This window comes from Schistocerca americana, chromosome 5, assembly GCF_021461395.2.
Source record: "Schistocerca americana isolate TAMUIC-IGC-003095 chromosome 5, iqSchAmer2.1, whole genome shotgun sequence".
Lineage (NCBI taxonomy): Eukaryota > Metazoa > Arthropoda > Insecta > Orthoptera > Acrididae > Schistocerca > Schistocerca americana.
This window is the reverse complement of record NC_060123.1, coordinates 125,193,672-125,215,614: the sequence shown is the minus strand read 5'-3', so window position 1 is coordinate 125,215,614 and position 21,943 is coordinate 125,193,672. Positions and strand designations below refer to the sequence as shown.

At 50.1% G+C, this 21,943-nt stretch overlaps 38 non-coding genes across 38 annotated transcripts; all 38 read left to right on the top strand.

Annotated features, from left to right (window-relative positions):
* The first annotated feature begins 539 nt into the window (after nucleotides 1-539).
* Nucleotides 540-611, top strand: Trnat-cgu. Its single transcript has one exon. It is a non-coding gene; the product is annotated as a tRNA-Thr (tRNA).
* Nucleotides 612-944: 333 nt separating this feature from the next.
* Trnan-guu lies at nucleotides 945-1,018 on the top strand. The gene has a single exon. It is a non-coding gene; the product is annotated as a tRNA-Asn (tRNA).
* A 689-nt stretch (nucleotides 1,019-1,707) lies between these two features.
* Nucleotides 1,708-1,779, top strand: Trnat-cgu. Its single transcript has one exon. It is a non-coding gene; the product is annotated as a tRNA-Thr (tRNA).
* Nucleotides 1,780-2,112: 333 nt separating this feature from the next.
* On the top strand, nucleotides 2,113-2,186 carry Trnan-guu. The gene has a single exon. It is a non-coding gene; the product is annotated as a tRNA-Asn (tRNA).
* A 689-nt stretch (nucleotides 2,187-2,875) lies between these two features.
* Nucleotides 2,876-2,947, top strand: Trnat-cgu. Its single transcript has one exon. It is a non-coding gene; the product is annotated as a tRNA-Thr (tRNA).
* Nucleotides 2,948-3,280: 333 nt separating this feature from the next.
* Nucleotides 3,281-3,354, top strand: Trnan-guu. The gene has a single exon. It is a non-coding gene; the product is annotated as a tRNA-Asn (tRNA).
* Nucleotides 3,355-4,043: 689 nt separating this feature from the next.
* On the top strand, nucleotides 4,044-4,115 carry Trnat-cgu. The gene has a single exon. It is a non-coding gene; the product is annotated as a tRNA-Thr (tRNA).
* Nucleotides 4,116-4,448: 333 nt separating this feature from the next.
* Nucleotides 4,449-4,522, top strand: Trnan-guu. Its single transcript has one exon. It is a non-coding gene; the product is annotated as a tRNA-Asn (tRNA).
* A 689-nt stretch (nucleotides 4,523-5,211) lies between these two features.
* On the top strand, nucleotides 5,212-5,283 carry Trnat-cgu. Its single transcript has one exon. It is a non-coding gene; the product is annotated as a tRNA-Thr (tRNA).
* A 333-nt stretch (nucleotides 5,284-5,616) lies between these two features.
* Trnan-guu lies at nucleotides 5,617-5,690 on the top strand. Its single transcript has one exon. It is a non-coding gene; the product is annotated as a tRNA-Asn (tRNA).
* Nucleotides 5,691-6,379: 689 nt separating this feature from the next.
* On the top strand, nucleotides 6,380-6,451 carry Trnat-cgu. The gene has a single exon. It is a non-coding gene; the product is annotated as a tRNA-Thr (tRNA).
* A 333-nt stretch (nucleotides 6,452-6,784) lies between these two features.
* Trnan-guu lies at nucleotides 6,785-6,858 on the top strand. The gene has a single exon. It is a non-coding gene; the product is annotated as a tRNA-Asn (tRNA).
* A 689-nt stretch (nucleotides 6,859-7,547) lies between these two features.
* Trnat-cgu lies at nucleotides 7,548-7,619 on the top strand. The gene has a single exon. It is a non-coding gene; the product is annotated as a tRNA-Thr (tRNA).
* A 333-nt stretch (nucleotides 7,620-7,952) lies between these two features.
* Nucleotides 7,953-8,026, top strand: Trnan-guu. The gene has a single exon. It is a non-coding gene; the product is annotated as a tRNA-Asn (tRNA).
* A 561-nt stretch (nucleotides 8,027-8,587) lies between these two features.
* Nucleotides 8,588-8,659, top strand: Trnat-cgu. The gene has a single exon. It is a non-coding gene; the product is annotated as a tRNA-Thr (tRNA).
* A 333-nt stretch (nucleotides 8,660-8,992) lies between these two features.
* Nucleotides 8,993-9,066, top strand: Trnan-guu. The gene has a single exon. It is a non-coding gene; the product is annotated as a tRNA-Asn (tRNA).
* Nucleotides 9,067-9,755: 689 nt separating this feature from the next.
* Trnat-cgu lies at nucleotides 9,756-9,827 on the top strand. The gene has a single exon. It is a non-coding gene; the product is annotated as a tRNA-Thr (tRNA).
* Nucleotides 9,828-10,160: 333 nt separating this feature from the next.
* On the top strand, nucleotides 10,161-10,234 carry Trnan-guu. The gene has a single exon. It is a non-coding gene; the product is annotated as a tRNA-Asn (tRNA).
* A 561-nt stretch (nucleotides 10,235-10,795) lies between these two features.
* Trnat-cgu lies at nucleotides 10,796-10,867 on the top strand. The gene has a single exon. It is a non-coding gene; the product is annotated as a tRNA-Thr (tRNA).
* Nucleotides 10,868-11,200: 333 nt separating this feature from the next.
* Trnan-guu lies at nucleotides 11,201-11,274 on the top strand. Its single transcript has one exon. It is a non-coding gene; the product is annotated as a tRNA-Asn (tRNA).
* Nucleotides 11,275-11,963: 689 nt separating this feature from the next.
* On the top strand, nucleotides 11,964-12,035 carry Trnat-cgu. The gene has a single exon. It is a non-coding gene; the product is annotated as a tRNA-Thr (tRNA).
* A 333-nt stretch (nucleotides 12,036-12,368) lies between these two features.
* Trnan-guu lies at nucleotides 12,369-12,442 on the top strand. The gene has a single exon. It is a non-coding gene; the product is annotated as a tRNA-Asn (tRNA).
* A 689-nt stretch (nucleotides 12,443-13,131) lies between these two features.
* Trnat-cgu lies at nucleotides 13,132-13,203 on the top strand. Its single transcript has one exon. It is a non-coding gene; the product is annotated as a tRNA-Thr (tRNA).
* A 333-nt stretch (nucleotides 13,204-13,536) lies between these two features.
* Trnan-guu lies at nucleotides 13,537-13,610 on the top strand. The gene has a single exon. It is a non-coding gene; the product is annotated as a tRNA-Asn (tRNA).
* A 689-nt stretch (nucleotides 13,611-14,299) lies between these two features.
* Trnat-cgu lies at nucleotides 14,300-14,371 on the top strand. The gene has a single exon. It is a non-coding gene; the product is annotated as a tRNA-Thr (tRNA).
* Nucleotides 14,372-14,704: 333 nt separating this feature from the next.
* Nucleotides 14,705-14,778, top strand: Trnan-guu. The gene has a single exon. It is a non-coding gene; the product is annotated as a tRNA-Asn (tRNA).
* Nucleotides 14,779-15,467: 689 nt separating this feature from the next.
* On the top strand, nucleotides 15,468-15,539 carry Trnaa-cgc. Its single transcript has one exon. It is a non-coding gene; the product is annotated as a tRNA-Ala (tRNA).
* Nucleotides 15,540-15,872: 333 nt separating this feature from the next.
* On the top strand, nucleotides 15,873-15,946 carry Trnan-guu. Its single transcript has one exon. It is a non-coding gene; the product is annotated as a tRNA-Asn (tRNA).
* A 689-nt stretch (nucleotides 15,947-16,635) lies between these two features.
* On the top strand, nucleotides 16,636-16,707 carry Trnat-cgu. Its single transcript has one exon. It is a non-coding gene; the product is annotated as a tRNA-Thr (tRNA).
* A 333-nt stretch (nucleotides 16,708-17,040) lies between these two features.
* Trnan-guu lies at nucleotides 17,041-17,114 on the top strand. The gene has a single exon. It is a non-coding gene; the product is annotated as a tRNA-Asn (tRNA).
* A 689-nt stretch (nucleotides 17,115-17,803) lies between these two features.
* On the top strand, nucleotides 17,804-17,875 carry Trnaa-cgc. The gene has a single exon. It is a non-coding gene; the product is annotated as a tRNA-Ala (tRNA).
* A 333-nt stretch (nucleotides 17,876-18,208) lies between these two features.
* On the top strand, nucleotides 18,209-18,282 carry Trnan-guu. The gene has a single exon. It is a non-coding gene; the product is annotated as a tRNA-Asn (tRNA).
* Nucleotides 18,283-18,971: 689 nt separating this feature from the next.
* On the top strand, nucleotides 18,972-19,043 carry Trnat-cgu. Its single transcript has one exon. It is a non-coding gene; the product is annotated as a tRNA-Thr (tRNA).
* A 333-nt stretch (nucleotides 19,044-19,376) lies between these two features.
* Trnan-guu lies at nucleotides 19,377-19,450 on the top strand. Its single transcript has one exon. It is a non-coding gene; the product is annotated as a tRNA-Asn (tRNA).
* Nucleotides 19,451-20,139: 689 nt separating this feature from the next.
* On the top strand, nucleotides 20,140-20,211 carry Trnat-cgu. The gene has a single exon. It is a non-coding gene; the product is annotated as a tRNA-Thr (tRNA).
* Nucleotides 20,212-20,544: 333 nt separating this feature from the next.
* Nucleotides 20,545-20,618, top strand: Trnan-guu. The gene has a single exon. It is a non-coding gene; the product is annotated as a tRNA-Asn (tRNA).
* Nucleotides 20,619-21,307: 689 nt separating this feature from the next.
* Trnat-cgu lies at nucleotides 21,308-21,379 on the top strand. The gene has a single exon. It is a non-coding gene; the product is annotated as a tRNA-Thr (tRNA).
* A 333-nt stretch (nucleotides 21,380-21,712) lies between these two features.
* Nucleotides 21,713-21,786, top strand: Trnan-guu. Its single transcript has one exon. It is a non-coding gene; the product is annotated as a tRNA-Asn (tRNA).
* The last annotated feature ends 157 nt before the right edge of the window (nucleotides 21,787-21,943 follow it).

Sequence of the window (21,943 nt, the reverse complement as noted above, 5' to 3'; positions counted from 1 at the left end):
ACAGACGTTCTGCTGTTTTCCTTTTTATTCGTCATGTGTGACACTGCAGTAGAGGGACGCCCGCTACAAAAGACGTATTCTTTACATTCAATTTCAGCATATACGTCGCGAGTGCCATATGACAGGGCCTGTCTCTCGATGTCGATTTGTATTTGGTGTGTCTTAAGTGTCGGTCTGCAGTAGGCCGCTGTTGGCCGAGCGACGTGCAGTCGCCTTACATGAAGCCCCATGGGCAACGCCAGTGCCACTGTGGACAACAGCGCACTGTAGCCAGAGAGAGGAGCCGAAAGGCGCATTTCGCAGTCGAGCCACGCTATCCCACAAGCTGTGCACTAGGTCAGGATTGTGCAGACCGCTAACTTTTGGTGGGCCGACGCTCGTCGTCGATCGTAAGGGCGAAACATTCAAGAGATTTGGAAAACGGCAATGTGGACACCCCCAGCAGCAGCTGTGTGCCAAGTCCGATATCTGGTCGAGGGCTGCAAGATTCAGTATGATGAAGTAACAATTTGGGGATAGCTCACAAACGCTAAGCTGCCGCCTTCTTAGCTCAGTGGTAGAGCACTGGTCTCGTAAACCAGGGGTCGTGAGTTCGAACCTCACAGAAGGCATTCATTTTTTAAACCTTCCTGCAAGGAGCGGAGCTATCTCGAGCAGCATCTAACACATGGCAGTACACTGAATGAAAGGGATGTTCTACAACCTATGACAAGTATTCTACTGGCCTCAGAGGTTTTCTGAATGCATAGGCAGAACATTGGTTTGTATGCATTTTGTAGTATAATGTCATGCTTGGCGATGTCATTCGTTTACGAGCCTCGCTACAGTGTGCATGCACGTTATCCATGTGAAGAGGCGTAAGCAAATGCTACCATTCTGCGAGATTCCTGCAGAAGGTATACGAATTGCGTTGATATACAGAGCACAAGGGAGCCAAAGCCAAGGCCTCCGTGGCGCAATCGGCTAGCGCGTTCGGCTGTTAACCGAAAGGTTGGTGGTTCGAGCCCACCCGGGGGCGAAATCGTTTTAACCGGCACCGAGGTGAGGGCATACGTCAACTTTGTTAGAGATACACAGCTAGTGTGACAATTTGGCTGCGTTTGAGTGATGCCACAGAGCCTTATACACATTCAGCCAAGTGACACTGTAGGTAAAAACATGGCCCTACACAGACGTTCTGCTGTTTTCCTTTTTATTCGTCATGTGTGACACTGCAGTAGAGGGACGCCCGCTACAAAAGACGTATTCTTTACATTCAATTTCAGCATATACGTCGCGAGTGCCATATGACAGGGCCTGTCTCTCGATGTCGATTTGTATTTGGTGTGTCTTAAGTGTCGGTCTGCAGTAGGCCGCTGTTGGCCGAGCGACGTGCAGTCGCCTTACATGAAGCACCATGGGCAACGCCAGTGCCACTGTGGACAACAGCGCACTGTAGCCAGAGAGAGGAGCCGAAAGGCGCATTTCGCAGTCGAGCCACGCTATCCCACAAGCTGTGCACTAGGTCAGGATTGTGCAGACCGCTAACTTTTGGTGGGCCGACGCTCGTCGTCGATCGTAAGGGCGAAACATTCAAGAGATTTGGAAAACGGCAATGTGGACACCCCCAGCAGCAGCTGTGTGCCAAGTCCGATATCTGGTCGAGGGCTGCAAGATTCAGTATGATGAAGTAACAATTTGGGGATAGCTCACAAACGCTAAGCTGCCGCCTTCTTAGCTCAGTGGTAGAGCACTGGTCTCGTAAACCAGGGGTCGTGAGTTCGAACCTCACAGAAGGCATTCATTTTTTAAACCTTCCTGCAAGGAGCGGAGCTATCTCGAGCAGCATCTAACACATGGCAGTACACTGAATGAAAGGGATGTTCTACAACCTATGACAAGTATTCTACTGGCCTCAGAGGTTTTCTGAATGCATAGGCAGAACATTGGTTTGTATGCATTTTGTAGTATAATGTCATGCTTGGCGATGTCATTCGTTTACGAGCCTCGCTACAGTGTGCATGCACGTTATCCATGTGAAGAGGCGTAAGCAAATGCTACCATTCTGCGAGATTCCTGCAGAAGGTATACGAATTGCGTTGATATACAGAGCACAAGGGAGCCAAAGTCAAGGCCTCCGTGGCGCACTCGGCTAGCGCGTTCGGCTGTTAACCGAAAGGTTGGTGGTTCGAGCCCACCCGGGGGCGAAATCGTTTTAACCGGCACCGAGGTGAGGGCATACGTCAACTTTGTTAGAGATACACAGCTAGTGTGACAATTTGGCTGCGTTTGAGTGATGCCACAGAGCCTTATACACATTCAGCCAAGTGACACTGTAGGTAAAAACATGGCCCTACACAGACGTTCTGCTGTTTTCCTTTTTATTCGTCATGTGTGACACTGCAGTAGAGGGACGCCCGCTACAAAAGACGTATTCTTTACATTCAATTTCAGCATATACGTCGCGAGTGCCATATGACAGGGCCTGTCTCTCGATGTCGATTTGTATTTGGTGTGTCTTAAGTGTCGGTCTGCAGTAGGCCGCTGTTGGCCGAGCGACGTGCAGTCGCCTTACATGAAGCCCCATGGGCAACGCCAGTGCCACTGTGGACAACAGCGCACTGTAGCCAGAGAGAGGAGCCGAAAGGCGCATTTCGCAGTCGAGCCACGCTATCCCACAAGCTGTGCACTAGGTCAGGATTGTGCAGACCGCTAACTTTTGGTGGGCCGACGCTCGTCGTCGATCGTAAGGGCGAAACATTCAAGAGATTTGGAAAACGGCAATGTGGACACCCCCAGCAGCAGCTGTGTGCCAAATCCGATATCTGGTCGAGGGCTGCAAGATTCAGTATGATGAAGTAACAATTTGGGGATAGCTCACAAACGCTAAGCTGCCGCCTTCTTAGCTCAGTGGTAGAGCACTGGTCTCGTAAACCAGGGGTCGTGAGTTCGAACCTCACAGAAGGCATTCATTTTTTAAACCTTCCTGCAAGGAGCGGAGCTATCTCGAGCAGCATCTAACACATGGCAGTACACTGAATAAAAGGGATGTTCTACAACCTATGACAAGTATTCTACTGGCCTCAGAGGTTTTCTGAATGCATAGGCAGAACATTGGTTTGTATGCATTTTGTAGTATAATGTCATGCTTGGCGATGTCATTCGTTTACGAGCCTCGCTACAGTGTGCATGCACGTTATCCATGTGAAGAGGCGTAAGCAAATGCTACCATTCTGCGAGATTCCTGCAGAAGGTATACGAATTGCGTTGATATACAGAGCACAAGGAAGCCAAAGTCAAGGCCTCCGTGGCGCAATCGGCTAGCGCGTTCGGCTGTTAACCGAAAGGTTGGTGGTTCGAGCCCACCCGGGGGCGAAATCGTTTTAACCGGCACCGAGGTGAGGACATACGTCAACTTTGTTAGAGATACACAGCTAGTGTGACAATTTGGCTGCGTTTGAGTGATGCCACAGAGCCTTATACACATTCAGCCAAGTGACACTGTAGGTAAAAACATGGCCCTACACAGACGTTCTGCTGTTTTCCTTTTTATTCGTCATGTGTGACACTGCAGTAGAGGGACGCCCGCTACAAAAGACGTATTCTTTACATTCAATTTCAGCATATACGTCGCGAGTGCCATATGACAGGGCCTGTCTCTCGATGTCGATTTGTATTTGGTGTGTCTTAAGTGTCGGTCTGCAGTAGGCCGCTGTTGGCCGAGCGACGTGCAGTCGCCTTACATGAAGCCCCATGGGCAACGCCAGTGCCACTGTGGACAACAGCGCACTGTAGCCAGAGAGAGGAGCCGAAAGGCGCATTTCGCAGTCGAGCCACGCTATCCCACAAGCTGTGCACTAGGTCAGGATTGTGCAGACCGCTAACTTTTGGTGGGCCGACGCTCGTCGTCGATCGTAAGGGCGAAACATTCAAGAGATTTGGAAAACGGCAATGTGGACACCCCCAGCAGCAGCTGTGTGCCAAGTCCGATATCTGGTCGAGGGCTGCAAGATTCAGTATGATGAAGTAACAATTTGGGGATAGCTCACAAACGCTAAGCTGCCGCCTTCTTAGCTCAGTGGTAGAGCACTGGTCTCGTAAACCAGGGGTCGTGAGTTCGAACCTCACAGAAGGCATTCATTTTTTAAACCTTCCTGCAAGGAGCGGAGCTATCTCGAGCAGCATCTAACACATGGCAGTACACTGAATGAAAGGGATGTTCTACAACCTATGACAAGTATCCTACTGGCCTCAGAGGTTTTCTGAATGCATAGGCAGAACATTGGTTTGTATGCATTTTGTAGTATAATGTCATGCTTGGCGATGTCATTCGTTTACGAGCCTCGCTACAGTGTGCATGCACGTTATCCATGTGAAGAGGCGTAAGCAAATGCTACCATTCTGCGAGATTCCTGCAGAAGGTATACGAATTGCGTTGATATACAGAGCACAAGGGAGCCAAAGCCAAGGCCTCCGTGGCGCAATCGGCTAGCGCGTTCGGCTGTTAACCGAAAGGTTGGTGGTTCGAGCCCACCCGGGGGCGAAATCGTTTTAACCGGCACCGAGGTGAGGGCATACGTCAACTTTGTTAGAGATACACAGCTAGTGTGACAATTTGGCTGCGTTTGAGTGATGCCACAGAGCCTTATACACATTCAGCCAAGTGACACTGTAGGTAAAAACATGGCCCTACACAGACGTTCTGCTGTTTTCCTTTTTATTCGTCATGTGTGACACTGCAGTAGAGGGACGCCCGCTACAAAAGACGTATTCTTTACATTCAATTTCAGCATATACGTCGCGAGTGCCATATGACAGGGCCTGTCTCTCGATGTCGATTTGTATTTGGTGTGTCTTAAGTGTCGGTCTGCAGTTGGCCGCTGTTGGCCGAGCGACGTGCAGTCGCCTTACATGAAGCCCCATGGGCAACGCCAGTGCCACTGTGGACAACAGCGCACTGTAGCCAGAGAGAGGAGCCGAAAGGCGCATTTCGCAGTCGAGCCACGCTATCCCACAAGCTGTGCACTAGGTCAGGATTGTGCAGACCGCTAACTTTTGGTGGGCCGACGCTCGTCGTCGATCGTAAGGGCGAAACATTCAAGAGATTTGGAAAACGGCAATGTGGACACCCCCAGCAGCAGCTGTGTGCCAAGTCCGATATCTGGTCGAGGGCTGCAAGATTCAGTATGATGAAGTAACAATTTGGGGATAGCTCACAAACGCTAAGCTGCCGCCTTCTTAGCTCAGTGGTAGAGCACTGGTCTCGTAAACCAGGGGTCGTGAGTTCGAACCTCACAGAAGGCATTCATTTTTTAAACCTTCCTGCAAGGAGCGGAGCTATCTCGAGCAGCATCTAACACATGGCAGTACACTGAATGAAAGGGATGTTCTACAACCTATGACAAGTATTCTACTGGCCTCAGAGGTTTTCTGAATGCATAGGCAGAACATTGGTTTGTATGCATTTTGTAGTATAATGTCATGCTTGGCGATGTCATTCGTTTACGAGCCTCGCTACAGTGTGCATGCACGTTATCCATGTGAAGAGGCGTAAGCAAATGCTACCATTCTGCGAGATTCCTGCAGAAGGTATACGAATTGCGTTGATATACAGAGCACAAGGGAGCCAAAGTCAAGGCCTCCGTGGCGCACTCGGCTAGCGCGTTCGGCTGTTAACCGAAAGGTTGGTGGTTCGAGCCCACCCGGGGGCGAAATCGTTTTAACCGGCACCGAGGTGAGGGCATACGTCAACTTTGTTAGAGATACACAGCTAGTGTGACAATTTGGCTGCGTTTGAGTGATGCCACAGAGCCTTATACACATTCAGCCAAGTGACACTGTAGGTAAAAACATGGCCCTACACAGACGTTCTGCTGTTTTCCTTTTTATTCGTCATGTGTGACACTGCAGTAGAGGGACGCCCGCTACAAAAGACGTATTCTTTACATTCAATTTCAGCATATACGTCGCGAGTGCCATATGACAGGGCCTGTCTCTCGATGTCGATTTGTATTTGGTGTGTCTTAAGTGTCGGTCTGCAGTAGGCCGCTGTTGGCCGAGCGACGTGCAGTCGCCTTACATGAAGCCCCATGGGCAACGCCAGTGCCACTGTGGACAACAGCGCACTGTAGCCAGAAAGAGGAGCCGAAAGGCGCATTTCGCAGTCGAGCCACGCTATCCCACAAGCTGTGCACTAGGTCAGGATTGTGCAGACCGCTAACTTTTGGTGGGCCGACGCTCGTCGTCGATCGTAAGGGCGAAACATTCAAGAGATTTGGAAAACGGCAATGTGGACACCCCCAGCAGCAGCTGTGTGCCAAGTCCGATATCTGGTCGAGGGCTGCAAGATTCAGTATGATGAAGTAACAATTTGGGGATAGCTCACAAACGCTAAGCTGCCGCCTTCTTAGCTCAGTGGTAGAGCACTGGTCTCGTAAACCAGGGGTCGTGAGTTCGAACCTCACAGAAGGCATTCATTTTTTAAACCTTCCTGCAAGGAGCGGAGCTATCTCGAGCAGCATCTAACACATGGCAGTACACTGAATGAAAGGGATGTTCTACAACCTATGACAAGTATCCTACTGGCCTCAGAGGTTTTCTGAATGCATAGGCAGAAAATTGGTTTGTATGCATTTTGTAGTATAATGTCATGCTTGGCGATGTCACTCGTTTACGAGCCTCGCTACAGTGTGCATGCACGTTATCCATGTGAAGAGGCGTAAGCAAATGCTACCATTCTGCGAGATTCCTGCAGAAGGTATACGAATTGCGTTGATATACAGAGCACAAGGGAGCCAAAGGCAAGGCCTCCGTGGCGCAATCGGCTAGCGCGTTCGGCTGTTAACCGAAAGGTTGGTGGTTCGAGCCCACCCGGGGGCGAAATCGTTTTAACCGGCACCGAGGTGAGGGCATACGTCAACTTTGTTAGAGATACACAGCTAGTGTGACAATTTGGCTGCGTTTGAGTGATGCCACAGAGCCTTATACACATTCAGCCAAGTGACACTGTAGGTAAAAACATGGCCCTACACAGACGTTCTGCTGTTTTCCTTTTTATTCGTCATGTGTGACACTGCAGTAGAGGGACGCCCGCTACAAAAGACGTATTCTTTACATTCAATTTCAGCATATACGTCGCGAGTGCCATATGACAGGGCCTGTCTCTCGATGTCGATTTGTATTTGGTGTGTCTTAAGTGTCGGTCTGCAGTAGGCCGCTGTTGGCCGAGCGACGTGCAGTCGCCTTACATGAAGCCCCATGGGCAACGCCAGTGCCACTGTGGACAACAGCGCACTGTAGCCAGAGAGAGGAGCCGAAAGGCGCATTTCGCAGTCGAGCCACGCTATCCCACAAGCTGTGCACTAGGTCAGGATTGTGCAGACCGCTAACTTTTGGTGGGCCGACGCTCGTCGTCGATCGTAAGGGCGAAACATTCAAGAGATTTGGAAAACGGCAATGTGGACACCCCCAGCAGCAGCTGTGTGCCAAATCCGATATCTGGTCGAGGGCTGCAAGATTCAGTATGATGAAGTAACAATTTGGGGATAGCTCACAAACGCTAAGCTGCCGCCTTCTTAGCTCAGTGGTAGAGCACTGGTCTCGTAAACCAGGGGTCGTGAGTTCGAACCTCACAGAAGGCATTCATTTTTTAAACCTTCCTGCAAGGAGCGGAGCTATCTCGAGCAGCATCTAACACATGGCAGTACACTGAATGAAAGGGATGTTCTACAACCTATGACAAGTATTCTACTGGCCTCAGAGGTTTTCTGAATGCATAGGCAGAACATTGGTTTGTATGCATTTTGTAGTATAATGTCATGCTTGGCGATGTCATTCGTTTACGAGCCTCGCTACAGTGTGCATGCACGTTATCCATGTGAAGAGGCGTAAGCAAATGCTACCATTCTGCGAGATTCCTGCAGAAGGTATACGAATTGCGTTGATATACAGAGCACAAGGGAGCCAAAGTCAAGGCCTCCGTGGCGCACTCGGCTAGCGCGTTCGGCTGTTAACCGAAAGGTTGGTGTTTCGAGCCCACCCGGGGGCGAAATCGTTGTAACCGGCACCGAGGTGAGGGCATATGTCAACTTTGTTAGAGATACACAGCTAGTGTGACAATTTGGCTGCGTTTGAGTGATGCCACAGAGCCTTATACACATTCAGCCAAGTGACACTGTAGGTAAAAACATGGCCCTACACAGACGTTCTGCTGTTTTCCTTTTTATTCGTCATGTGTGACACTGCAGTAGAGGGACGCCCGCTACAAAAGACGTATTCTTTACATTCAATTTCAGCATATACGTCGCGAGTGCCATATGACAGGGCCTGTCTCTCGATGTCGATTTGTATTTGGTGTGTCTTAAGTGTCGGTCTGCAGTAGGCCGCTGTTGGCCGAGCGACGTGCAGTCAGGATTGTGCAGACCGCTAACTTTTGGTGGGCCGACGCTCGTCGTCGATCGTAAGGGCGAAACATTCAAGAGATTTGGAAAACGGCAATGTGGACACCCCCAGCAGCAGCTGTGTGCCAAGTCCGATATCTGGTCGAGGGCTGCAAGATTCAGTATGATGAAGTAACAATTTGGGGATAGCTCACAAACGCTAAGCTGCCGCCTTCTTAGCTCAGTGGTAGAGCACTGGTCTCGTAAACCAGGGGTCGTGAGTTCGAACCTCACAGAAGGCATTCATTTTTTAAACCTTCCTGCAAGGAGCGGAGCTATCTCGAGCAGCATCTAACACATGGCAGTACACTGAATGAAAGGGATGTTCTACAACCTATGACAAGTATCCTACTGGCCTCAGAGGTTTTCTGAATGCATAGGCAGAACATTGGTTTGTATGCATTTTGTAGTATAATGTCATGCTTGGCGATGTCATTCGTTTACGAGCCCCGCTACAGTGTGCATGCACGTTATCCATGTGAAGAGGCGTAAGCAAATGCTACCATTCTGCGAGATTCCTGCAGAAGGTATACGAATTGCGTTGATATACAGAGCACAAGGGAGCCAAAGTCAAGGCCTCCGTGGCGCACTCGGCTAGCGCGTTCGGCTGTTAACCGAAAGGTTGGTGGTTCGAGCCCACCCGGGGGCGAAATCGTTTTAACCGGCACCGAGGTGAGGGCATACGTCAACTTTGTTAGAGATACACAGCTAGTGTGACAATTTGGCTGCGTTTGAGTGATGCCACAGAGCCTTATACACATTCAGCCAAGTGACACTGTAGGTAAAAACATGGCCCTACACAGACGTTCTGCTGTTTTCCTTTTTATTCGTCATGTGTGACACTGCAGTAGAGGGACGCCCGCTACAAAAGACGTATTCTTTACATTCAATTTCAGCATATACGTCGCGAGTGCCATATGACAGGGCCTGTCTCTCGATGTCGATTTGTATTTGGTGTGTCTTAAGTGTCGGTCTGCAGTAGGCCGCTGTTGGCCGAGCGACGTGCAGTCGCCTTACATGAAGCCCCGTGGGCAACGCCAGTGCCACTGTGGACAACAGCGCACTGTAGCCAGAGAGAGGAGCCGAAAGGCGCATTTCGCAGTCGAGCCACGCTATCCCACAAGCTGTGCACTAGGTCAGGATTGTGCAGACCGCTAACTTTTGGTGGGCCGACGCTCGTCGTCGATCGTAAGGGCGAAACATTCAAGAGATTTGGAAAACGGCAATGTGGACACCCCCAGCAGCAGCTGTGTGCCAAGTCCGATATCTGGTCGAGGGCTGCAAGATTCAGTATGATGAAGTAACAATTTGGGGATAGCTCACAAACGCTAAGCTGCCGCCTTCTTAGCTCAGTGGTAGAGCACTGGTCTCGTAAACCAGGGGTCGTGAGTTCGAACCTCACAGAAGGCATTCATTTTTTAAACCTTCCTGCAAGGAGCGGAGCTATCTCGAGCAGCATCTAACACATGGCAGTACACTGAATGAAAGGGATGTTCTACAACCTATGACAAGTATTCTACTGGCCTCAGAGGTTTTCTGAATGCATAGGCAGAACATTGGTTTGTATGCATTTTGTAGTATAATGTCATGCTTGGCGATGTCATTCGTTTACGAGCCTCGCTACAGTGTGCATGCACGTTATCCATGTGAAGAGGCGTAAGCAAATGCTACCATTCTGCGAGATTCCTGCAGAAGGTATACGAATTGCGTTGATATACAGAGCACAAGGGAGCCAAAGTCAAGGCCTCCGTGGCGCACTCGGCTAGCGCGTTCGGCTGTTAACCGAAAGGTTGGTGTTTCGAGCCCACCCGGGGGCGAAATCGTTTTAACCGGCACCGAGGTGAGGGCATACGTCAACTTTGTTAGAGATACACAGCTAGTGTGACAATTTGGCTGCGTTTGAGTGATGCCACAGAGCCTTATACACATTCAGCCAAGTGACACTGTAGGTAAAAACATGGCCCTACACAGACGTTCTGCTGTTTTCCTTTTTATTCGTCATGTGTGACACTGCAGTAGAGGGACGCCCGCTACAAAAGACGTATTCTTTACATTCAATTTCAGCATATACGTCGCGAGTGCCATATGACAGGGCCTGTCTCTCGATGTCGATTTGTATTTGGTGTGTCTTAAGTGTCGGTCTGCAGTAGGCCGCTGTTGGCCGAGCGACGTGCAGTCAGGATTGTGCAGACCGCTAACTTTTGGTGGGCCGACGCTCGTCGTCGATCGTAAGGGCGAAACATTCAAGAGATTTGGAAAACGGCAATGTGGACACCCCCAGCAGCAGCTGTGTGCCAAGTCCGATATCTGGTCGAGGGCTGCAAGATTCAGTATGATGAAGTAACAATTTGGGGATAGCTCACAAACGCTAAGCTGCCGCCTTCTTAGCTCAGTGGTAGAGCACTGGTCTCGTAAACCAGGGGTCGTGAGTTCGAACCTCACAGAAGGCATTCATTTTTTAAACCTTCCTGCAAGGAGCGGAGCTATCTCGAGCAGCATCTAACACATGGCAGTACACTGAATGAAAGGGATGTTCTACAACCTATGACAAGTATTCTACTGGCCTCAGAGGTTTTCTGAATGCATAGGCAGAACATTGGTTTGTATGCATTTTGTAGTATAATGTCATGCTTGGCGATGTCATTCGTTTACGAGCCTCGCTACAGTGTGCATGCACGTTATCCATGTGAAGAGGCGTAAGCAAATGCTACCATTCTGCGAGATTCCTGCAGAAGGTATACGAATTGCGTTGATATACAGAGCACAAGGGAGCCAAAGTCAAGGCCTCCGTGGCGCACTCGGCTAGCGCGTTCGGCTGTTAACCGAAAGGTTGGTGGTTCGAGCCCACCCGGGGGCGAAATCGTTTTAACCGGCACCGAGGTGAGGGCATACGTCAACTTTGTTAGAGATACACAGCTAGTGTGACAATTTGGCTGCGTTTGAGTGATGCCACAGAGCCTTATACACATTCAGCCAAGTGACACTGTAGGTAAAAACATGGCCCTACACAGACGTTCTGCTGTTTTCCTTTTTATTCGTCATGTGTGACACTGCAGTAGAGGGACGCCCGCTACAAAAGACGTATTCTTTACATTCAATTTCAGCATATACGTCGCGAGTGCCATATGACAGGGCCTGTCTCTCGATGTCGATTTGTATTTGGTGTGTCTTAAGTGTCGGTCTGCAGTAGGCCGCTGTTGGCCGAGCGACGTGCAGTCGCCTTACATGAAGCCCCATGGGCAACGCCAGTGCCACTGTGGACAACAGCGCACTGTAGCCAGAGAGAGGAGCCGAAAGGCGCATTTCGCAGTCGAGCCACGCTATCCCACAAGCTGTGCACTAGGTCAGGATTGTGCAGACCGCTAACTTTTGGTGGGCCGACGCTCGTCGTCGATCGTAAGGGCGAAACATTCAAGAGATTTGGAAAACGGCAATGTGGACACCCCCAGCAGCAGCTGTGTGCCAAATCCGATATCTGGTCGAGGGCTGCAAGATTCAGTATGATGAAGTAACAATTTGGGGATAGCTCACAAACGCTAAGCTGCCGCCTTCTTAGCTCAGTGGTAGAGCACTGGTCTCGTAAACCAGGGGTCGTGAGTTCGAACCTCACAGAAGGCATTCATTTTTTAAACCTTCCTGCAAGGAGCGGAGCTATCTCGAGCAGCATCTAACACATGGCAGTACACTGAATGAAAGGGATGTTCTACAACCTATGACAAGTATTCTACTGGCCTCAGAGGTTTTCTGAATGCATAGGCAGAACATTGGTTTGTATGCATTTTGTAGTATAATGTCATGCTTGGCGATGTCATTCGTTTACGAGCCTCGCTACAGTGTGCATGCACGTTATCCATGTGAAGAGGCGTAAGCAAATGCTACCATTCTGCGAGATTCCTGCAGAAGGTATACGAATTGCGTTGATATACAGAGCACAAGGGAGCCAAAGGCAAGGCCTCCGTGGCGCACTCGGCTAGCGCGTTCGGCTGTTAACCGAAAGGTTGGTGGTTCGAGCCCACCCGGGGGCGAAATCGTTTTAACCGGCACCGAGGTGAGGGCATACGTCAACTTTGTTAGAGATACACAGCTAGTGTGACAATTTGGCTGCGTTTGAGTGATGCCACAGAGCCTTATACACATTCAGCCAAGTGACACTGTAGGTAAAAACATGGCCCTACACAGACGTTCTGCTGTTTTCCTTTTTATTCGTCATGTGTGACACTGCAGTAGAGGGACGCCCGCTACAAAAGACGTATTCTTTACATTCAATTTCAGCATATACGTCGCGAGTGCCATATGACAGGGCCTGTCTCTCGATGTCGATTTGTATTTGGTGTGTCTTAAGTGTCGGTCTGCAGTAGGCCGCTGTTGGCCGAGCGACGTGCAGTCGCCTTACATGAAGCCCCATGGGCAACGCCAGTGCCACTGTGGACAACAGCGCACTGTAGCCAGAGAGAGGAGCCGAAAGGCGCATTTCGCAGTCGAGCCACGCTATCCCACAAGCTGTGCACTAGGTCAGGATTGTGCAGACCGCTAACTTTTGGTGGGCCGACGCTCGTCGTCGATTGTAAGGGCGAAACATTCAAGAGATTTGGAAAACGGCAATGTGGACACCCCCAGCAGCAGCTGTGTGCCAAGTCCGATATCTGGTCGAGGGCTGCAAGATTCAGTATGATGAAGTAACAATTTGGGGATAGCTCACAAACGCTAAGCTGCCGCCTTCTTAGCTCAGTGGTAGAGCACTGGTCTCGTAAACCAGGGGTCGTGAGTTCGAACCTCACAGAAGGCATTCATTTTTTAAACCTTCCTGCAAGGAGCGGAGCTATCTCGAGCAGCATCTAACACATGGCAGTACACTGAATGAAAGGGATGTTCTACAACCTATGACAAGTATTCTACTGGCCTCAGAGGTTTTCTGAATGCATAGGCAGAACATTGGTTTGTATGCATTTTGTAGTATAATGTCATGCTTGGCGATGTCATTCGTTTACGAGCCTCGCTACAGTGTGCATGCACGTTATCCATGTGAAGAGGCGTAAGCAAATGCTACCATTCTGCGAGATTCCTGCAGAAGGTATACGAATTGCGTTGATATACAGAGCACAAGGGAGCCAAAGCCAAGGCCTCCGTGGCGCAATCGGCTAGCGCGTTCGGCTGTTAACCGAAAGGTTGGTGGTTCGAGCCCACCCGGGGGCGAAATCGTTTTAACCGGCACCGAGGTGAGGGCATACGTCAACTTTGTTAGAGATACACAGCTAGTGTGACAATTTGGCTGCGTTTGAGTGATGCCACAGAGCCTTATACACATTCAGCCAAGTGACACTGTAGGTAAAAACATGGCCCTACACAGACGTTCTGCTGTTTTCCTTTTTATTCGTCATGTGTGACACTGCAGTAGAGGGACGCCCGCTACAAAAGACGTATTCTTTACATTCAATTTCAGCATATACGTCGCGAGTGCCATATGACAGGGCCTGTCTCTCGATGTCGATTTGTATTTGGTGTGTCTTAAGTGTCGGTCTGCAGTAGGCCGCTGTTGGCCGAGCGACGTGCAGTCGCCTTACATGAAGCCCCATGGGCAACGCCAGTGCCACTGTGGACAACAGCGCACTGTAGCCAGAGAGAGGAGCCGAAAGGCGCATTTCGCAGTCGAGCCACGCTATCCCACAAGCTGTGCACTAGGTCAGGATTGTGCAGACCGCTAACTTTTGGTGGGCCGACGCTCGTCGTCGATCGTAAGGGCGAAACATTCAAGAGATTTGGAAAACGGCAATGTGGACACCCCCAGCAGCAGCTGTGTGCCAAGTCCGATATCTGGTCGAGGGCTGCAAGATTCAGTATGATGAAGTAACAATTTGGGGATAGCTCACAAACGGTAAGCTGCCGCCTTCTTAGCTCAGTGGTAGAGCACTGGTCTCGTAAACCAGGGGTCGTGAGTTCGAACCTCACAGAAGGCATTCATTTTTTAAACCTTCCTGCAAGGAGCGGAGCTATCTCGAGCAGCATCTAACACATGGCAGTACACTGAATGAAAGGGATGTTCTACAACCTATGACAAGTATCCTACTGGCCTCAGAGGTTTTCTGAATGCATAGGCAGAACATTGGTTTGTATGCATTTTGTAGTATAATGTCATGCTTGGCGATGTCATTCGTTTACGAGCCTCGCTACAGTGTGCATGCACGTTATCCATGTGAAGAGGCGTAAGCAAATGCTACCATTCTGCGAGATTCCTGCAGAAGGTATACGAATTGCGTTGATATACAGAGCACAAGGGAGCCAAAGCCAAGGCCTCCGTGGCGCAATCGGCTAGCGCGTTCGGCTGTTAACCGAAAGGTTGGTGGTTCGAGCCCACCCGGGGGCGAAATCGTTTTAACCGGCACTGAGGTGAGGGCATACGTCAACTTTGTTAGAGATACACAGCTAGTGTGACAATTTGGCTGCGTTTGAGTGATGCCACAGAGCCTTATACACATTCAGCCAAGTGACACTGTAGGTAAAAACATGGCCCTACACAGACGTTCTGCTGTTTTCCTTTTTATTCGTCATGTGTGACACTGCAGTAGAGGGACGCCCGCTACAAAAGACGTATTCTTTACATTCAATTTCAGCATATACGTCGCGAGTGCCATATGACAGGGCCTGTCTCTCGATGTCGATTTGTATTTGGTGTGTCTTAAGTGTCGGTCTGCAGTAGGCCGCTGTTGGCCGAGCGACGTGCAGTCGCCTTACATGAAGCCCCATGGGCAACGCCAGTGCCACTGTGGACAACAGCGCACTGTAGCCAGAGAGAGGAGCCGAAAGGCGCATTTCGCAGTCGAGCCACGCTATCCCACAAGCTGTGCACTAGGTCAGGATTGTGCAGACCGCTAACTTTTGGTGGGCCGACGCTCGTCGTCGATCGTAAGGGCGAAACATTCAAGAGATTTGGAAAACGGCAATGTGGACACCCCCAGCAGCAGCTGTGTGCCAAGTCCGATATCTGGTCGAGGGCTGCAAGATTCAGTATGATGAAGTAACAATTTGGGGATAGCTCACAAACGCTAAGCTGCCGCCTTCTTAGCTCAGTGGCAGAGCACTGGTCTCGCAAACCAGGGGTCGTGAGTTCGAACCTCACAGAAGGCATTCATTTTTTAAACCTTCCTGCAAGGAGCGGAGCTATCTCGAGCAGCATCTAACACATGGCAGTACACTGAATGAAAGGGATGTTCTACAACCTATGACAAGTATTCTACTGGCCTCAGAGGTTTTCTGAATGCATAGGCAGAACATTGGTTTGTATGCATTTTGTAGTATAATGTCATGCTTGGCGATGTCATTCGTTTACGAGCCTCGCTACAGTGTGCATGCACGTTATCCATGTGAAGAGGCGTAAGCAAATGCTACCATTCTGCGAGATTCCTGCAGAAGGTATACGAATTGCGTTGATATACAGAGCACAAGGGAGCCAAAGTCAAGGCCTCCGTGGCGCAATCGGCTAGCGCGTTCGGCTGTTAACCGAAAGGTTGGTGGTTCGAGCCCACCCGGGGGCGAAATCGTTTTAACCGGCACCGAGGTGAGGGCATACGTCAACTTTGTTAGAGATACACAGCTAGTGTGACAATTTGGCTGCGTTTGAGTGATGCCACAGAGCCTTATACACATTCAGCCAAGTGACACTGTAGGTAAAAACATGGCCCTACACAGACGTTCTGCTGTTTTCCTTTTTATTCGTCATGTGTGACACTGCAGTAGAGGGACGCCCGCTACAAAAGACGTATTCTTTACATTCAATTTCAGCATATACGTCGCGAGTGCCATATGACAGGGCCTGTCTCTCGATGTCGATTTGTATTTGGTGTGTCTTAAGTGTCGGTCTGCAGTAGGCCGCTGTTGGCCGAGCGACGTGCAGTCGCCTTACATGAAGCCCCATGGGCAACGCCAGTGCCACTGTGGACAACAGCGCACTGTAGCCAGAGAGAGGAGCCGAAAGGCGCATTTCGCAGTCGAGCCACGCTATCCCACAAGCTGTGCACTAGGTCAGGATTGTGCAGACCGCTAACTTTTGGTGGGCCGACGCTCGTCGTCGATCGTAAGGGCGAAACATTCAAGAGATTTGGAAAACGGCAATGTGGACACCCCCAGCAGCAGCTGTGTGCCAAGTCCGATATCTGGTCGAGGGCTGCAAGATTCAGTATGATGAAGTAACAATTTGGGGATAGCTCACAAACGCTAAGCTGCCGCCTTCTTAGCTCAGTGGTAGAGCACTGGTCTCGTAAACCAGGGGTCGTGAGTTCGAACCTCACAGAAGGCATTCATTTTTTAAACCTTCCTGCAAGGAGCGGAGCTATCTCGAGCAGCATCTAACACATGGCAGTACACTGAATGAAAGGGATGTTCTACAACCTATGACAAGTATTCTACTGGCCTCAGAGGTTTTCTGAATGCATAGGCAGAACATTGGTTTGTATGCATTTTGTAGTATAATGTCATGCTTGGCGATGTCATTCGTTTACGAGCCTCGCTACAGTGTGCATGCACGTTATCCATGTGAAGAGGCGTAAGCAAATGCTACCATTCTGCGAGATTCCTGCAGAAGGTATACGAATTGCGTTGATATACAGAGCACAAGGGAGCCAAAGTCAAGGCCTCCGTGGCGCAATCGGCTAGCGCGTTCGGCTGTTAACCGAAAGGTTGGTGGTTCGAGCCCACCCGGGGGCGAAATCGTTTTAACCGGCACCGAGGTGAGGGCATACGTCAACTTTGTTAGAGATACACAGCTAGTGTGACAATTTGGCTGCGTTTGAGTGATGCCACAGAGCCTTATACACATTCAGCCAAGTGACACTGTAGGTAAAAACATGGCCCTACACAGACGTTCTGCTGTTTTCCTTTTTATTCGTCATGTGTGACACTGCAGTAGAGGGACGCCCGCTACAAAAGACGTATTCTTTACATTCAATTTCAGCATATACGTCGCGAGTGCCATATGACAGGGCCTGTCTCTCGATGTCGATTTGTATTTGGTGTGTCTTAAGTGTCGGTCTGCAGTAGGCCGCTGTTGGCCGAGCGACGTGCAGTCGCCTTACATGAAGCCCCATGGGCAACGCCAGTGCCACTGTGGACAACAGCGCACTGTAGCCAGAGAGAGGAGCCGAAAGGCGCATTTCGCAGTCGAGCCACGCTATCCCACAAGCTGTGCACTAGGTCAGGATTGTGCAGACCGCTAACTTTTGGTGGGCCGACGCTCGTCGTCGATCGTAAGGGCGAAACATTCAAGAGATTTGGAAAACGGCAATGTGGACACCCCCAGCAGCAGCTGTGTGCCAAGTCCGATATCTGGTCGAGGGCTGCAAGATTCAGTATGATGAAGTAACAATTTGGGGATAGCTCACAAACGCTAAGCTGCCGCCTTCTTAGCTCAGTGGTAGAGCACTGGTCTCGCAAACCAGGGGTCGTGAGTTCGAACCTCACAGAAGGCATTCATTTTTTAAACCTTCCTGCAAGGAGCGGAGCTATCTCGAGCAGCATCTAACACATGGCAGTACACTGAATGAAAGGGATGTTCTACAACCTATGACAAGTATTCTACTGGCCTCAGAGGTTTTCTGAATGCATAGGCAGAACATTGGTTTGTATGCATTTTGTAGTATAATGTCATGCTTGGCGATGTCATTCGTTTACGAGCCTCGCTACAGTGTGCATGCACGTTATCCATGTGAAGAGGCGTAAGCAAATGCTACCATTCTGCGAGATTCCTGCAGAAGGTATACGAATTGCGTTGATATACAGAGCACAAGGGAGCCAAAGCCAAGGCCTCCGTGGCGCAATCGGCTAGCGCGTTCGGCTGTTAACCGAAAGGTTGGTGGTTCGAGCCCACCCGGGGGCGAAATCGTTTTAACCGGCACCGAGGTGAGGGCATACGTCAACTTTGTTAGAGATACACAGCTAGTGTGACAATTTGGCTGCGTTTGAGTGATGCCACAGAGCCTTATACACATTCAGCCAAGTGACACTGTAGGTAAAAACATGGCCCTACACAGACGTTCTGCTGTTTTCCTTTTTATTCGTCATGTGTGACACTGCAGTAGAGGGACGCCCGCTACAAAAGACGTATTCTTTACATTCAATTTCAGCATATACGTCGCGAGTGCCATATGACAGGGCCTGTCTCTCGATGTCGATTTGTATTTGGTGTGTCTTAAGTGTCGGTCTGCAGTAGGCCGCTGTTGGCCGAGCGACGTGCAGTCGCCTTACATGAAGCCCCATGGGCAACGCCAGTGCCACTGTGGACAACAGCGCACTGTAGCCAGAGAGAGGAGCCGAAAGGCGCATTTCGCAGTCGAGCCACGCTATCCCACAAGCTGTGCACTAGGTCAGGATTGTGCAGACCGCTAACTTTTGGTGGGCCGACGCTCGTCGTCGATCGTAAGGGCGAAACATTCAAGAGATTTGGAAAACGGCAATGTGGACACCCCCAGCAGCAGCTGTGTGCCAAGTCCGATATCTGGTCGAGGGCTGCAAGATTCAGTATGATGAAGTAACAATTTGGGGATAGCTCACAAACGCTAAGCTGCCGCCTTCTTAGCTCAGTGGTAGAGCACTGGTCTCGTAAACCAGGGGTCGTGAGTTCGAACCTCACAGAAGGCATTCATTTTTTAAACCTTCCTGCAAGGAGCGGAGCTATCTCGAGCAGCATCTAACACATGGCAGTACACTGAATGAAAGGGATGTTCTACAACCTATGACAAGTATTCTACTGGCCTCAGAGGTTTTCTGAATGCATAGGCAGAACATTGGTTTGTATGCATTTTGTAGTATAATGTCATGCTTGGCGATGTCATTCGTTTACGAGCCTCGCTACAGTGTGCATGCACGTTATCCATGTGAAGAGGCGTAAGCAAATGCTACCATTCTGCGAGATTCCTGCAGAAGGTATACGAATTGCGTTGATATACAGAGCACAAGAGAGCCAAAGTCAAGGCCTCCGTGGCGCAATCGGCTAGCGCGTTCGGCTGTTAACCGAAAGGTTGGTGGTTCGAGCCCACCCGGGGGCGAAATCGTTTTAACCGGCACCGAGGTGAGGGCATACGTCAACTTTGTTAGAGATACACAGCTAGTGTGACAATTTGGCTGCGTTTGAGTGATGCCACAGAGCCTTATACACATTCAGCCAAGTGACACTGTAGGTAAAAACATGGCCCTACACAGACGTTCTGCTGTTTTCCTTTTTATTCGTCATGTGTGACACTGCAGTAGAGGGACGCCCGCTACAAAAGACGTATTCTTTACATTCAATTTCAGCATATACGTCGCGAGTGCCATATGACAGGGCCTGTCTCTCGATGTCGATTTGTATTTGGTGTGTCTTAAGTGTCGGTCTGCAGTAGGCCGCTGTTGGCCGAGCGACGTGCAGTCGCCTTACATGAAGCCCCATGGGCAACGCCAGTGCCACTGTGGACAACAGCGCACTGTAGCCAGAGAGAGGAGCCGAAAGGCGCATTTCGCAGTCGAGCCACGCTATCCCACAAGCTGTGCACTAGGTCAGGATTGTGCAGACCGCTAACTTTTGGTGGGCCGACGCTCGTCGTCGATCGTAAGGGCGAAACATTCAAGAGATTTGGAAAACGGCAATGTGGACACCCCCAGCAGCAGCTGTGTGCCAAGTCCGATATCTGGTCGAGGGCTGCAAGATTCAGTATGATGAAGTAACAATTTGGGGATAGCTCACAAACGCTAAGCTGCCGCCTTCTTAGCTCAGTGGTAGAGCACTGGTCTCGTAAACCAGGGGTCGTGAGTTCGAACCTCACAGAAGGCATTCATTTTTTAAACCTTCCTGCAAGGAGCGGAGCTATCTCGAGCAGCATCTAACACATGGCAGTACACTGAATGAAAGGGATGTTCTACAACCTATGACAAGTATTCTACTGGCCTCAGAGGTTTTCTGAATGCATAGGCAGAACATTGGTTTGTATGCATTTTGTAGTATAATGTCATGCTTGGCGATGTCATTCGTTTACGAGCCTCGCTACAGTGTGCATGCACGTTATCCATGTGAAGAGGCGTAAGCAAATGCTACCATTCTGCGAGATTCCTGCAGAAGGTATACGAATTGCGTTGATATACAGAGCACAAGGGAGCCAAAGCCAAGGCCTCCGTGGCGCAATCGGCTAGCGCGTTCGGCTGTTAACCGAAAGGTTGGTGGTTCGAGCCCACCCGGGGGCGAAATCGTTTTAACCGGCACCGAGGTGAGGGCATACGTCAACTTTGTTAGAGATACACAGCTAGTGTGACAATTTGGCTGCGTTTGAGTGATGCCACAGAGCCTTATACACATTCAGCCAAGTGACACTGTAGGTAAAAACATGGCCCTACACAGACGTTCTGCTGTTTTCCTTTTTATTCGTCATGTGTGACACTGCAGTAGAGGGACGCCCGCTACAAAAGACGTATTCTTTACATTCAATTTCAGCATATACGTCGCGAGTGCCATATGACAGGGCCTGTCTCTCGATGTCGATTTGTATTTGGTGTGTCTTAAGTGTCGGTCTGCAGTAGGCCGCTGTTGGCCGAGCGACGTGCAGTCGCCTTACATGAAGCCCCATGGGCAACGCCAGTGCCACTGTGGACAACAGCGCACTGTAGCCAGAGAGAGGAGCCGAAAGGCGCATTTCGCAGTCGAGCCACGCTATCCCACAAGCTGTGCACTAGGTCAGGATTGTGCAGACCGCTAACTTTTGGTGGGCCGACGCTCGTCGTCGATCGTAAGGGCGAAACATTCAAGAGATTTGGAAAACGGCAATGTGGACACCCCCAGCAGCAGCTGTGTGCCAAGTCCGATATCTGGTCGAGGGCTGCAAGATTCAGTATGATGAAGTAACAATTTGGGGATAGCTCACAAACGCTAAGCTGCCGCCTTCTTAGCTCAGTGGTAGAGCACTGGTCTCGTAAACCAGGGGTCGTGAGTTCGAACCTCACAGAAGGCATTCATTTTTTAAACCTTCCTGCAAGGAGCGGAGCTATCTCGAGCAGCATCTAACACATGGCAGTACACTGAATGAAAGGGATGTTCTACAACCTATGACAAGTATTCTACTGGCCTCAGAGGTTTTCTGAATGCATAGGCAGAACATTGGTTTGTATGCATTTTGTAGTATAATGTCATGCTTGGCGATGTCATTCGTTTACGAGCCTCGCTACAGTGTGCATGCACGTTATCCATGTGAAGAGGCGTAAGCAAATGCTACCATTCTGCGAGATTCCTGCAGAAGGTATACGAATTGCGTTGATATACAGAGCACAAGGGAGCCAAAGCCAAGGCCTCCGTGGCGCAATCGGCTAGCGCGTTCGGCTGTTAACCGAAAGGTTGGTGGTTCGAGCCCACCCGGGGGCGAAATCGTTTTAACCGGCACCGAGGTGAGGGCATACGTCAACTTTGTTAGAGATACACAGCTAGTGTGACAATTTGGCTGCGTTTGAGTGATGCCACAGAGCCTTATACACATTCAGCCAAGTGACACTGTAGGTAAAAACATGGCCCTACACAGACG